We start from the raw sequence: 11740 nt of genomic DNA, 5'->3' as shown, positions 1-11740 counted from the left end.
GTTGAGAAGACCGGTTGCGGCGAAGGACATCATCGACGTGGAGTCTGCTTCAATGGCATCCACCACAGTCGCGCCCTTGGCTATGCCCATGTTCAATGGTGTTCCAACTTCGCATTGGCCGGGCATCCCATATGCATTCACGCAAGACTCGAACGCCTTCCTGAACAAGATGTATGAGTCGTCGCAGCTTCAACGGTCATGGACGACATCTGGAATTCCGCCGGTGGACATGCCCACAAATTGTTCGAGGATATTTCTCAACCAAATTTCACTTAACTTGTATCAAAATATCCTTAAATGTTGCACTTGATCTTTGAAGGAAATATGCCCTAGAGGCAATAATAGAGTTGTTATTTATATTTCCTTATATCATGATAAATGTTTATTATTCATGCTAGAATTGTATTAACCAGAAACTTAGTACATGTGTGAATACATAGACAAACAGAGTGTCCCTAGTATGCCTCTACTTGACTAGCTCGTTAATCAAAGATGGTTAAGTTTCCTAGCCATAGACATGTGTTGTCATTTGATGAACGGGATCACATCATTAGAGAATGATGTGATGGACAAGACCCATCCGTTAGCTTAGCATTAATGATCGTTTAGTTTTATTGCTATTGCTTTCTTCATGACTTATACATGTTCCTCTGACTATGAGATTATGTAACTCCCGAATACCGGAGGAACACCTTGTGTGCTATCAAAGGTCACAACGTAACTGGGTGATTATAAAGATGCTCTACAGGTGTCTCCGATGGTGTTTGTTGAGTTGTCATAGATCAAGATTAGGATTTGTCACTCCGTATATCGGAGAGGTATCTCTGGGCCCTCTCGGTAATGCACATCACTATAAACCTTGAAAGCAATGTGACTAATGAGTTAGTTACGGGATGATGCATTACGGAACAAGTAAAGAGACTTGCCGGTAACGAGATTGAACTAGGTATGATGATACCGACGATCGAATCTCGGGCAAGTAACATACATATGACAAAGGGAACTACATATGTTGTTGTGTGGTTTGACCGATAAAGATCTTCGTAGAATATGTAGGAGAAATTATGAGCATCCAAGTTCCGCTGTTGGTTATTGACCGGAGATGTGTCTCGGTCATGTCTACATAGTTCTCGAACCCGTAGGGTCCACACGCTTAACGTACGATGACGATTTGTATTATGAGTTATGTGATTTGATGACCGAAGTTTGTTCGGAGTACCGGATGAGATCACAAACATGACGAAGAGTCTCGAAATGGTCGAGAGGTAAATATTCATATATTGGAAGGTTATATTCGGACACCGGAATAGTTTCGGGAAGTATCGGATAAGTTTCGGAGTACCGTGAGATTACCGGAACCCCCCGGGGAAGTAATGGGCCTTATTGAGCTTTAGTGGAAAGGAGAGAAGGGCCACAAGGGGAGGCAGCGCGCCCCCCATGGGCTGGTCTGAATTGGACTAGGAGGGGGCGGCGCCCCCCTCTTTCCTTCTCCCCTCTTCCTCCTTCCCTCTCTCCCCTTGTTGGAATAGGAAGGGGGGATCCTACTTGGACCAGGAGTCCAAGTAGGACTCCCCCCATGGCGGGCCTCCTCCTAGGCCAGCCTCCTCCTCCCCCTCCTTTATATACGTGGGGAGGGGGGGACCCAAAGGCACAACAGACAATCTCTTAGCCATGTGCGGTGCCCCCCTCCACAGTTACACACCTCGGTCATATCGTCGTAGTGCTTAGGCGAAGCCCTGCGCCGGTAACTTCATCATCACCATCGCCGCGCCGTCGTGCTGACGGAACTCTCCCTCGAGCTCAACTGGATCAAGAGTTCATGGGACGTCATCAAGCTGAACGTGTGCTGAACACGGAGGTGCCGTACGTTCGGTGCTTGGATCGGTCGTATCGTGAAGACGTTCGACTACATCAACCGCGTTACTAAACGCTTCCGCTTTCGATTTACGAGGGTACGTGGACACACTCTCCCCGCTCGTTGCTATGCTTCTCCTAGATAGATCTTGCGTGATGTAGGATTTTTTTTGAAATACTACGTTCCCCAACAGTGGCATCCGAGCCAGGTCTATGCGTAGATGTTATATGCACGAGTCGAACACAATGAGTTGTGGGCGATAATAGTCATACTGCTTACCAGCAATGTCTTACTTTGATTCGGCGGTATTGTTGGATGAAGCGGCCCAGACCAACATTACATGTCCGCGTTCATTAGACTGGTTCTACCGACGTGCTTCGCACACAGGTGGTGTAACGCCCATGATGCGGCTATATCTCCCACGTGTCGAGGCACGACTTAGAGGCATAACCGCATTGTGGTATTGTCGCAAGAAGGGTTATCTTCACACAATCCCATGTAATGAACAAGAATGGGATAACGAGAGTTGGCTTACAATCGCCACTTCACACAATACATAAATTAATTCATACATCATCCAAAATCCACACATAGACCGACTACGGTCAAATCCAAATGAAAATAAGATAACCCCAAATGCTAGATCCCCGATCGTCCCAACTGGGCTCCACTACTGATCATCAGGAAAAGAAACATAGTAACGACCACGTTCCTCGTCGAACTCCCACTTGAGCTCGGTTGCGTCGTCTGCACTGGCATCGTCGGCACCTGCAACTATTTTGGTAGAATCTGTGAGTCATGAGGACTCAGCAATCTCACACCCGCGAGATCAAGACTATTTAAGCTTATAGGAAAGGATGGTGTAATGAGGTGGAGCTGCAGCAGGCACTAAGCATATATGGTGGCTAACATACACAACTGAGAGCGAGAAGAGAAGCAACACAACGGTCGCGAAGCTAGAAATGATCAAGAAGTGATCCTGAAGCTACTTACGTTCATGCATAACTCAAACCGTGTTCACTTCCCGGACTCCGCCAAGAAGAGACCATCACGGCTACACACACGGTTGATGTATTTTAATTAAGTCAAGTGACAAGTTCTCTACAACCGGATACTAACAAATTCCCATCTGCCTCATAACCGCAGGCACGACTTTCGAAAGATAATACCCTGCAGGGGTGTCCCAACTTAGCCCATTATAAGCTCTCACGGTTAACGAAGGATAAACCTTCTCCCGGAAAGACCCGATCAGTCTCGGAATCCCGGTTTACAAGACATTTTGACAATGGTAAAACAAGACCAGCAAGACCACCCGCTGTGCCGACAAATCCCGATAGGAGCTGCACATATCTCGTTCTCAGGGCACACCGGATAAGCTAAGCGTACAGGTACCAACGTAACCCAAGTTGCCAAGGGACGGTCCCGCACGGTGCTCTAGTTTGGACCAACACTCGGAGGAGCACTGGCCCGGGGGTTAAAATAAAGATGACCCTCGGGCTCGCGAAAACCCAAGGGAAAAGGCTTAGGTGGCAAATGGTAAAACCAAGGTTGGGCCTTGCTGGAGGAGTTTTATTCAAGGCGAACTGTCAAGGGGGTCGCATAAGTCACCCAACCGCGTAAGGAACGCAAACTCAAGGAACATAATACCGGTATGACGAAAACTAGGGCGGTAAGAGTGGAACAAAACACCAGGCATAAGGCCGAGCCTTCCACCCTTTACCAAATATATAGATGCATTAATTAAATAAGAGATATTGTGATATTCCAAAATATCCATGTTCCAACATGGAACCAACTTCAACTTCACCTGCAACTAGCAACGCTATAAGAAGGGCTGAGAAAAAGCGGTAACTTAGCCAAACAACGGTTTGCTAGGAAAGGATGGTTAGAGGCTTGACATGGCAATATGGGAGGCATGATATAGCAAGTGGTAGGTACCGCAGCATAGCAATAGAACGAACAACTAGCAAAGCTAAGATAGAAGTGATTTCGAGGGTATGGTCATCTTGCCTGCAAGGTTCTCAGAGTTGTCGAAAGCTTGATCCTCATAAGCGTACTCAATAGGTTCCTCGTTCACGAACTCGTCTCTCGGCTCTACCCACAACAAGAACACAAGCAATGGAACCACAATCAATCACGGGAAATGCACAAACAACATGATGCAAAACATGTATGATATGCGAGATGTGGTATGCGATGCATATGCGTGCTCCGGAAGAAAAATGATGAACAAGGCAGTAACTTGGCAAACCAAGCATGCCACTGGAAAGATGAGATGATTTCGGTCGAAATCGATATAAAGATCACCGGAAACGGATGCACGTTTTGCAAATGGCAAGCAAAACAAGAATGACACGATTCTGCGATTAACAGCAGGATAGCACTTAGAATGCATCAAGAAACTATGCTACATCACTCCAGCATAGCAACAAAGCATATGGCAGTAATCTACAGGAGATGCTTGCAAAAGATGAACACTGAGATACGGCTAGATCACAGCATAACAGGTTCAAACAAGCATGTCAAAAGTGCAAAAGATATCAGGTTCACAGACTTGGTGAAATTACGGGACATGGCTGAAACAGCATCAGGTAGCAATGTTCAGAGCAAGAAAAACACATGCTACAGGACCTTAACATAGCAAAACAAGGCATGGCATGAATCTACTAAATGCATAGAACAAAAGTCCCATACTTACCATAAGCCAAAAAGGACCAGAAGATATGATGGCAACCATGTAAACATAGCAAGTTTCGTTAACAGGTTTCAGACTTAGCAGAAAACAGAGCATGGCAGAAACAGTATTATGAAGGCATCTTTGTGAGTTTGATTCCCTCACCACAAAGCAATTCATGACAAAACAAGCATATCTACAGCACTATGGCATGTTTATGAAGCTATTCATGTCAAGAGCAAATAGATAGCATGTATGGATCAACTACAACAACCTTGGCAAAATTGAATATCATGTTAACAATCTGCCAGAAATATTTTATAGCAAAAGTAGAGCAAGATTAAGACATGGCATGACACTCCATAATTGCAAACAAGGGCATGGATGGATAGAGCGCAACTATATCTACAAGACATCCTTACTGAACATCACCAAAAGGAGCATGGATCTCACTGTAGGCACATGGATACATAGCAACAAAATAACATCAGTCACAGACTTGGTAAAATTAATAAGCCCCTGAAATCAGAAACATCACGAAGCCTAGTTTGCATGCTTGTGCTAGTCACCACAGAGATGACAAAAATATATAGGATACACCCTTGTAAAGATGACATGGCATACATAAAAACACATGTAGAGCTCATGCCCATAAGATGCACACATCAATAGCAACAAAAATAACAAATCCTCAAGTTCTGATAAGTAACAGCAGTTAACAGCATATAGCACTCTTGCACCAGAGATTTGGGCATCAAGATGGACTCAAATGAACATGCCATAATGGAACAAAATGAATAGCATCTCGAGTCGAACATTTCGATATATTACACGTACGAAACAGAGCGACGTGCAGAGAGTTATGATGCGATGAAGTATGCAACAGAATGTAAAAATCACGGGACTTGGAGAAAAATCAGAGGGGGAAGAGGTCAACCGTCTCGATCTGGATCTGGCGCGGTTCGTCGGTGGCGGCGCGAGCTCGCCGGAGTGAGCTCGGGAGAGGGAGGCGAGGCATCGGAGAGGGAGGAGGAAGGCGCCGGGGACGGCGGGCTCGGGGGCGCGGCGACCGGTGCCGGAGATGCGCGGTGACGGGCGTGGTCGGCGCCGGCGTCGGTGACGGGGCTCGCCGGCGAACGGCGGAGGTGGCTGCCGGCCGGGAGGCGGCGATCCCGCGCGGGCGACGGGCGGAGGGAGACCGGGCCGCGGGCGGAGGGAGACCGGGCCGCGGGGGGCCTCGCGTGGGCTCTCCGGGCTTCGGCGGCGGCGCGGCGTACGGGCACCACGTGGCAGCCTCTGATAGGCTGCGGGCGGCGGCGGCTTTTGTCCGGCGCCGGGCGGACACGTCTAGTGGCGCGGAGGAGCGGGCTAGGGTTTCGGGGCCCGGAATTTCGGAGGGGGAGGTGTTTTTATAGGTAGAGGGAGCTAGGATACTCCAAATGGAGTGCGGTTTTCGCCCACACGATCATGATCGAACGACCGAGAGCATGAAGGTGACTTAGAGGGGTTTTGGGCTGTTTGGAGGGGGTTTTTGCTGCAACACACAAAAGGACTTTGCGGTTACTCGGTTAACCGTTGGAGCATCAAACGACCTCCAAATGGAACGAAACTTGACAGGTGGTCTACCGGTTGTATACCAAGGCCACTTGACAAGACTCGGTCCATTCCGAGAACATTCAACACTTGCTCATGAAAAGAAACGAAAAGGGGGGGTGCGCCGGTGCATGTGGGAGTGTCGGATTGCAAAACGGACAACGGGGAAAATGCTCGGATGCATGAGACGAACACGTATGCAAATGAGATGCACATGATGACATGATATGAGATGCATGACATGAACAAAATGCAAAACGAAAAACAAAACCCGACCACGAAGGGAATATCATAGCACATAGCCGAAAATGGCAAGAGTTGGAGTTACAAATATGGAAAATTACATCCGGGGTGTTACAACACTCCACCACTACGAGAGGATCTCGTCCTGAGATCTAGGACTGAAAGAACTCCGGATATTCGGAACGGAGATGGCCCTCGCGCTCCCAGGTGGCTTCTCGGTCGGAATGGTGCGACCACTTCACTTTCAGGAATTTGATAGACTTGTTGCGAGTCTTGCGCTCAGTTTCTTCAAGAATAGCAACGGGGTGCTCATGATAAGACAGATCTTCTTGGAGATCAATCTCTTCGAAGTTGATGGTGCGCTCAGGAGTCTTGAAGCACTTGCGGAGCTGTTACACGTGGAACACATCGTGCACGTTCGCGAAGTTGGAGGGAACCTCAAGTTGATAGGCGAGGTCGCCTCTTTTGCCAATGACCTTGAAAGGACCCACGTATCTAGGGGCAAGCTTCCCTTTGATACCGAAGCGACGAGTGCCTTTCATTGGAGAGACGCGGAGGTAGACATGGTCTCCGATCTCGAAAACCAAGTCACGGTGCTTAGTATCATAGTAACTCTTCTGGCGCGATTGCGCGGCTTTGAGATTTTCACGGATGACTTTACACATTTCTTCAGCCTCTGTGATTAAGTCATTGCCAAGAAGTTGGCGTTCACCAGTCTCTGACCAATTGAGAGGAGTACGACAGTTTCTGCCATAGAGAATCTCGAATGGGGCCTTGCCCGAACTTGCTTAGAAGCTGTTGTTGTAGGAGAATTCGGCATATGGAAGACAATCTCCCCATTTCATGCCAAAGGAAATGACACAAGCCCTGAGCATATCTTCAAGAATTTGATTTACTCGCTCGACTTGGCCACTAGTTTGAGGATGGAAAGCTGTACTGAAGCGAATGTTGGTGCCCGGCCTTCTGGAAGGAGTGCCAGAACTTAGAAGTGAAGATGCTTCCACGATCTGAAGATATCAATTGTGGAATGCTGTGCAAAGAGACAATTCTGGAGGTGTATAGCTCTGCCAACTGAGCTGCTGTGATTGATTCTTTGATTGGAAGGAAATGAGCCACTTTAGTAAGCTTGTCGATGACAACGAAGATAACATCATTTCCACGCTTGGACTTTGGAAATCCAGTCACGAAGTCCATTTCGATATGATCAAACTTCCATTCTGGGATAGCAAGAGGTTGGAGGAGACCAGCTGGTCGTTGATGTTCTGCTTTCACCCTTCGACAGACATCACATTCATTCATGAATTGAGCGATTTCTTGCTTCATTCGAGTCCACCAATACGATAGCTCGAGGTCATGGTACATCTTCGTACTTCCAGGATGAATGGAAAGAAGAGAATTGTGTGCCTCGTTCATAATGACTTTCCTTAGATCACCTTTAGGAACCACAATCCGGTCCTCAAAGAATAAAGTGTCTCTGTCATCAATGCGATAGCACTTGTATTTGGAAAGACCCTTGTCAATACCACGTTTCACCTTCTTCACCATGGTATCCAGGAGTTGTGCCTCACGAATTTGATCTTCCAAAGTAGGAGAGACTATGAGGTTGGCAAGAAAGCCTTGAGGAACAACTTGGAGATTCAGCTTGCGGAAAGCTTCTCAGAGATCCGGTTGGAATGGCTTGAGAATTAAGCTGTTGCAATAAGCCTTCCTGCTCAAAGCATCTGCAATGACATTGGCCTTGCCTGGAGTATATTCAATACTCGGATTGTACTCTTGAATCATTTCGACCCATCGAGTTTGCCTGAGGTTGAGGTTGGGCTGAGTGAAGATGTACTTGAGACTCTTGTGATTGGTGAATATGTCCACTTTTCTTCCCAACAAGAGATGTCTCCATGTTATTAATGCATGGACAACTGCCGCCAACTCAAGATCGTGAGTGGGGTAGTTCTTTTAGTTGGGCTTCAACTAACGAGAGGTATAGGCCACAACTTTCTTCTCTTGCATTAACACAGCACCGAGACCTTGAAGAGAAGCATCACAGAAAACTTCGAATGGTTTGGATTCGTCAGGAGGAGTTAAGACAGGAGCTGTGACGAGTTTCTCTTTGAGAGTGTTGAAAGCAACGTCACACTCAGGAGACCAGACATACTTCACATGCTTCTGGAGGAGGTTGGAAAGAGGCTTTGCAATCTTAGAGAAATTCCCAACGAATCTTCGGCAATAGCTTGCAAGACCAAGAAAACTGCGAAGCTGCTTGACATTCTGAGGAGGTTCGCAATTCACAATTGCGGACACCTTCTCGGGATTAACAGCGATGCCCTTGGCAGAGATGATATGACCGAGGTAAAGAACTTCATCAAGCCAAAACTCACATTTTGAAAACTTCGCATAGAATTGATACTCTCTGAGCTTGTCGAGCACCAATCGCAAATGTTTGGCATGATCCTTCTTATTCTTGGAGAAGACCAAGATATCATCGAGATACACCAGGACGAATTCATTGGTATAGGGGTTGATGATGAAATTCATCATCCGAGAGAATGTTGGAGGAGCATTGACAAGGCCGAAAGACATGACAGTATATTCATAAGAACCAAAGCTTGTTCTGAATGTTGTCTTGGGAATATCTTCTTCACGAATGCGAATCTGATGATAACCCATACGAAGGTGAAGCTTGGAGAATACTTTAGCACCTTTGAGTTGCTCGAATAGCTCATCGATATTGGGAAGTGGATACTTGTTCTTTATTGTCTTCTTGTTCAATGGACGGTAGTCGACACAAAGTCGGTCTGTGCCATCCTTCTTCTGGACAAAAAGAACACCACAACACCACGGAGATGAACTCGGTCTGATCAACCCCAGACGCTCTTGTTCATCGAGCTGTTTCTTCAATTCCTTCAGCTCCTTGGGTCCAAGCTTGTATGGACGCTTGCAAACGGGTTCAGTGCCAGGCTCAAGATCGATAACGAACTCAACTGGCCGGTGAGGAGGCATACCCGGAAGCTCTTCTGGAAATACATCTTGATACTCACAAACGACTGGAATCTGAGAGATGGCATTCAACTCACCCTTCTCATTGAGAGAAAACAACCGAATGGTTTCATCACGAGCGGCATAAATGATAACATCCTCAGAAGAGTGTGTCAATTGAATTTCCCTGGCAGCACAGTCAAGTTGAGCCTTGTGCTTAGAAAGCCAGTCCATCCCGAGAATTAGATCAATATCAGAGTCTCCAAGAACAAAAGGTTTAGACAGAAATTTATAGTTGCCCATCTTGATAGAAACATCCGGAATCATAGTGGTAGCCCACATAGAAGAGCCCGGAGAAACAACTCCCATGGGTTTTCCCAACATTTCCGAAATGAAATCATGCTTTGCAACAAATGATCTTGACATGAAACAATGCGATGCACCAGTGTCAAAAAGAACTTTTGCAGGAAAGTCATTAACATGAAGATTACCCATTATCACATCAGTAGATTCCTCCGCTTGAGCTGCATTCATCATGTTCACCTTTGCAGACTTGGGATTATGCTTGACCACTGCATTGCTGGAAGATCTCACAGGAGGAGGAGGCGGAAGACGCCTTCGGTTCAAGCATTTGTTAGCATAGTGACCTTTCTGCTGACACTTGTTGCAAGTCACCTCTGAGAGTGGACGATGATACAGAGCATTGGACTTTGGAGCTTGATTCTGAGACTTGTTCTGATAGCCAGAGTTGGATGAGTGGGAAGATCCATGGCCACCTTTGTTCTTCTGCTGGAAAGGCTGACGAAACGGAGGAGGAGGAGGCAACCAGAACTTCTGTTGCTTAGCAGCCACTAGTGAGGAAGAAGAAGACTGAACTGCGTCCCTGACTCTCTTCTTAGAAGCCTCACACTTGAGCTGAGCAGCCTCTTGCTTCAGAGCCATATTGCAGAAATCATCATACTTGGTCGGCTCAAAAAGCAGGAGAGGTAATTGCAGATCTTCTCTGAGGCCACCTCTGAATTGATAGATCATGCTCTTTTCATCAGGAACGTCTTGCTTAGCGAAGCGAGCGAGTTTCTGAAATTGAGTATTGTATTGATATACGGACATGCTGCCTTGCTTGAGATTGCGGAACTCCTCATGCTTGCTCTCAACAACACTTTGTGGAATGTGGTGAGCTTTGAAGTCTCGGCGGAAATCATCCCAGGTAATCACACGACCTCCTCTGGAATCTTTGTATTGTTGATACCACTCGGCAGCTTGATCCTTGAGTTGAAAAGAAGCGAACTTGACAAAGTCCTCAGGCCTGACATTGCTACATTCAAAATGCTTGTTGATGTCCACTAGCCAATCATCGACATCTGTGGCCTCGGCACAGTAGCTGAAAGACTTGGGCTGATTTGCGAGAAACTAGTTGAGGGTAGCGAAATGAGGCTGATTGTTGCCTTGGCCTTGATTTCCTTGATTGCCTTGCCCTTGGGTGCGTTCTTGCAAGAGTTGTAGAATCATCTGAGCATTGGCGTTGGTGGCTGCCATGATAGCTTGCCATGCCTCCGGAGGCGGAGGTGGTGGCGGAGGGTTCGCCTGACTCCCTTCATTGCGTTCCGGATTCTGATGCGTTGGCGGAGCCATCCTGAAGAGGGTGACATCCGTTAGCATCTTGATAGATAGATAGGCAAATTGAATCAACGGATAGAAATTGCAACATATAGTCTTCACAATAAACATTCGAACGAGGATGAACGAAGGAATTCAATAGTAAATCATCACGCTTCCATTAAGTTGAGAAGCCACTTAGAAAAAGGTATGGAATCAACATTTGACTTCGAAGCAACTCGAATACCACAATTCAAAACAAAACAAAGTATTGGCTTGCAGAAAAAGCCGGAACAAACATATGATAGAGATTTCGTCCGAAGTTTTTGTGGTGGGGCCCACACGGGCTCGATCGTACAGCACCATCATGTACAAGGCAGTGCACATGACATACGAAGCGTCCCCGAGTCGGCATAGCCAAGGACTCTTTAAGACACTACGAGACCACTGTAAAACCAACCGTGGAAAGGCGGACCACTAGACGTCGAACCCCAATCTCATATCATGCGTCTGTCGGAAAGATATCCTAGGAGCTACTTGAATTCCCACTTATAAACTCCCGAAACTTTCTGGTTATGCAATCTAGTGTTGGGGATACAGGGGACACAAAAATATATCACCCAAACTAGCAATCCCTAGATCCAGCTGTATCCATCCGTCAACACATAACCAAGAAACCTTCGGAAATCGTGTACCTCAACCTTCGAAAAGCATCCATTATACGAGTTATGGCAATACTCCCGAACTCCCGCCCCAGTACTGGGTGGCGTCGAGGTGATCTCACCAACAACTGCATAAAAGAGATTTTC

This window comes from Aegilops tauschii, chromosome 7 (assembly GCF_002575655.3).
Source record: "Aegilops tauschii subsp. strangulata cultivar AL8/78 chromosome 7, Aet v6.0, whole genome shotgun sequence".
Lineage (NCBI taxonomy): Eukaryota > Viridiplantae > Streptophyta > Magnoliopsida > Poales > Poaceae > Aegilops > Aegilops tauschii.
The sequence above is the reverse complement of the archived record's forward strand: the minus strand, read 5'-3'. Positions refer to the sequence as shown.